The sequence below is a fragment of the Chinchilla lanigera genome, unplaced genomic scaffold (assembly GCF_000276665.1).
Source record: "Chinchilla lanigera isolate Chin_1 unplaced genomic scaffold, ChiLan1.0 scaffold00023, whole genome shotgun sequence".
In the NCBI taxonomy this organism is placed as follows: domain Eukaryota; kingdom Metazoa; phylum Chordata; class Mammalia; order Rodentia; family Chinchillidae; genus Chinchilla; species Chinchilla lanigera.
Genome location: NW_004955424.1, coordinates 15,047,959 through 15,051,951, shown reverse-complemented (window position 1 = coordinate 15,051,951; position 3,993 = coordinate 15,047,959). Strand labels below are relative to the sequence as shown.

The 3,993-nt window shown below is 45.5% G+C and overlaps 1 long non-coding RNA gene across 10 annotated transcripts in view; it reads right to left on the bottom strand.

Moving 5' to 3' along the window:
* The window catches only part of LOC102010919, a 65,009-nt gene extending 61,036 nt beyond the window's left edge, over positions 1-3,973 (bottom strand). For 7 of the 10 annotated variants that reach the window (XR_001234216.1, XR_001234221.1, XR_001234214.1 and 4 more), the window contains exons 1-3: positions 2,792-3,545; positions 2,615-2,703; positions 339-504 (exon numbers count right to left, since the gene is read on the bottom strand). This is a non-coding gene — a long non-coding RNA (uncharacterized LOC102010919). The other 3 variants (XR_001234215.1, XR_001234218.1, XR_001234217.1) reach the window with 3 other exon arrangements.
* Positions 3,974-3,993: the final 20 nt, after the last annotated feature.

Genomic DNA, 3,993 nt, shown 5'->3' with positions numbered 1-3,993 from the left:
AAAAAAATCATTCCACATTCAAAGTTCATACCACAGGAATCAGAAGTCCAAGAAAGAAAAAATACACAACTAGGAATCAAAAGATATAGCCCAGGTCCTGACAAATTGTGTAGCCTTGGGCAAGTCACAGCATTCCTTTCATCCAAAGATGGTTCTTCTGTAAACTGGTGACAATTACTTACTGGCAAAATTGTCTGCAATGATTAAACAAGTAATGTAAAATCACTTCAGAAAGTTTTACATAATACACCACTGCAACGTAACAGGAAACAAAAATAATTCCTCTGAATGGAGTATAAATCCAGTGGTTCAGTTTCCAAAGTTTAAGCCTGACTCACCTTTCCAGCCTTCTTAAACCTCTCCACCAACCTGTGGTCACTTGAATGGGAGGAGAGTCACGCGTGAGGCTCCAGGAGTGGCGCGGTGACTATTCAGTTTGTTGTTCCACATCTCAGGGGCTTCATCCATAAAATGAGTGGTGTGGAATTCACAAGATAATGCAGTCTGAAAGAAGGGAGCAGAGAATTTGCCAAAAGTAAATAAAATGTTTACATGACCCCACTCCCTAGGGATAAATAACCAAGGTCATCAAACAATATTACTCTCTAAATAGAATTAGGAGCTGGGTGTGGTGGCACACGCCTGTAATCCCAGGCCTGTAATCCCAGCACTCAGGAGGCTGAGAGGCAGGAGGCTCCTTTGGAGTTCAAGATCAGCCTGGGTTACAAAGTGAGCTCAAGGCCAGCCTGAACTGCATAGGGACACCCTGTCTCAAAAAGACAAAAACAAACAGAATTAGGGAAGGGCTTAAAGATCAGGTTATTTTTTGTTTTACAGATGGGAAAACTGAGGCCCAGATAGGTAAATTACAGATGTCTCACAGCTAGTCTTAGAGCTGGGATTAGGGAATAGGATTCCAAAGTCTAGAGCCTTCTTTGCCCAATTATCCAGGGCACTTGTGACCTGTACAACACATTTCAACGCCAAAAAATATCACTACACAAATTAACCAGCAGCAAAACGTGGACCACTGCAGGAGGGAAATAGGATTCTGAGGTAAGAAAAGAGGCTGAAAGCCGGGAAGCTGGGAAAGGGAAGACTTCACTACAGACTGTACTAAGGCCTAGAGATACTCAGGTAAGAAGAAATCACGGAAATAATGGGCAGAAAACAATTAAAATAGAAAGACCTGATGGGTAAAATTTTCTTTAAGGAAGGTAAAAAAGTAACGGATTTAGAGAACCAGAACGCTTGATTTAAGGGTACCTACCAATAATATGCAACGGAGTCCTCCTGCCTCCTGACTTTTTAGTATTTACTAATATTTTTAAATCCCTATTTTGTTGTCTTCCATATGACAAGGGCCTCTGCAGAGACTACATCTACCTCAGTTGTTAAGTATGCAGTCTCTGGATTCAGAATGCCTACATTCAAGTCCTTACTTTACCCTTTTACGTAATCTAAGACAAATTCCTTCACTTGAAGGAATTTGGCGTGGTGGCACACGTCTATAATACCAGCACTCTGGAAGCCAAGGCAGGAGTATTGCCACAAGTTCAAGGCCAGCCTGGGCTAAAAGTGGGTTCAAAACTAGCCTGAACTACACAGGGAGACCCTGATTCAAAAAAACAAAATTCCTTCACCTGTCTGTACTTACATAAAAATGAAAATATCACTACTCATTTCAGGAGATTGTGAGGATTAAATGTACACAGTTATCACAACCTACTAATGGGTTTTTTAATCACATTAGCTAAAATGGCCTCCTTTTTCTTACTTTGTAGTCCAGGCTGGTCTCCAACATGCAACAATCCGCCTGCCTCCGCCTCTCTACTGCTGGGATTACAGGCATGTACCACCTCGCCCCGGCTCATAGAATAAGATTAAGAACAGTCCTACCCTAAGCACTCAGTGCTATTACTGCCATCCTTGCTGTTATGTAATTCTCTCTTAAAACCGTTTGTAGAGTTTTATAAAATAATTGAAAGCACTTTGGAAAAAAAAAAAGAAAGCACTTTGGGAAATTTGATACATATTATGAATGCAAATTAAAAGCAAAAAGCCCCTCTCTCCATCTCTGATACTACCCACACAAGCAGAGTGATGTTAAGGTAAGTATCTGTCACCACCCCCACTAGTTATGTGTTACACTGAAGAGTCCACACAGACTACCATTCATCTAACACTCTGTCATACTGTGTCAATATTTACAGAGAAATGGAGCTTCGCCAAAGAAAAATTATTTTTCCCTAGTTAAGGCATTGGGATGGGGAAGACAGAAATCAAGCAAATGAATAGCTGAAGGAAGCAATGAGTCATATAGAGAACTGTTCACTGCGCCAAGTCAGGTAGATTCAAATGCGCCACAGACAAGGACAGAATGACAGATACCTGAGCCTTTGGGGTTGAATCACTTCCGCCTCCTGTCCTCAAGCAGGCACCCCATAAAATAACATTTCAGCTCATGCACGTATCCTACGCATCAGGAAAAAAAATGGAAGTTCCCAAGATACAAAGGGGGCTGACTAAACAACAAAGGGCTCATCTAACCCTGAAAGCCAGCATTTAAATTCTAAAATCCTAAATTACAGAATAGTCTGAAAAACATGCTCACCAGCAAGGAAATCAGAAGATCTGGATTCCACTCCCAACACTGTGACCTTGAATTGGTCACCTCATCTCTCTAGATTTAAGTGTCCTCCTCTGTTAAAGAAAAATTATTAAAATAATTTTTAAAAACTAAAATTTTTTTCATTTAAAAAAATTTTTAAAAAATCAGATATGGCAATACCTCCTCTGAGAATCGTGGCAAAAATTAAAGATACTACACAGTGTAACCTAGCAGAGGATCTGTCTCTTCTAGACTACAAAAGCGAGCGCGAGCTATGGTAAACCGCAGGGCACTGGCCAGCAGGCCTGTGACAAAGCCTTAGGTCTCCTAGCTTCTTATTAGCAAACTTCTTTTGCGAGACTCTATAAAACCGTATCTTGCTATCTCCAGAGTAACAGCTCAGACCCGAAGTCTAGGAAAGCAATTATCTCCCATCTCATTCCTTAAACTAAACGCTTTGGTACTGCGGGGGGACGGGGGGGGGGCTAAAGTTTTCCCTTAGTACTGTCCCCCACTATCCATTAATAAATTTAAACAGACCCAGAGGGTCAATACTGCGCCTGCAGTTTACACGTATTCACACTTCCATTACAAATTAAGAGCAGCAGGAAAGAAGCATTAAGCTTCCCGGGGCAAGCTTCGGTCCAGGCTGCGGGGTTTCATCCCGGAGGGACCAAGAAACACGCGCGCGGGAAGAGGCAAGAAGGGGCGCGTTCTAGAGCTTTCGGGTCGACCCCGATTTCTCGCTGGCGACGTATCCAGGCCACGTGTCGCCATTTTGTGTTCAATAAACATGGCGGCCGCCCCCGCGGGCAAAGCAGCGGGGCCGGCGGAGCGCGCCACGTGGGCCGCTCTCTGTGGGGTTCTAGCGCCCCTTGCTCGCCCGGCCTTCTCCGGTCTGGTCTGGGCCAAGGAGAACAAGGAGGGGGTAAAATCCAGACCTCCTCGCCAGCGTCTCGAGCGGCTTTTCCCCGCGGCAGGAAAGGCCGTCCAAGATGGCGGGCCGCCCCCGGAGCGCGCGCGTGCGGCGGCTGCGCCAAGGGCGAGCAGGCCCGAAAGGCGGCTGCGGGAGCGAGGGGACCGCGCGGGGAGAAGCCGCAGTAACCCCTAAACACCCTGCCCGGCTGCCCCTGGGTAAACCAAGTCTCCACAGAAACACTACTCGTTGAAGGGTCCGACAAGACTGCGGAGGCTGAAATAACACTGAGGGAAGGAGGTGGGGTTTCCGCAGCTTTCACCGAGAAGAACCCCTCAAAATGCAAACAAAGCATTATGTAAATGGACGCCATTCTTTTTATGGCGGTGTTTGCAGCACTCGGAAAGAGCAGAGCCGAGACTCCGGCGGTGGCGGGGTCGGGGTGGGATTCGGTCTTTGCGCGCAC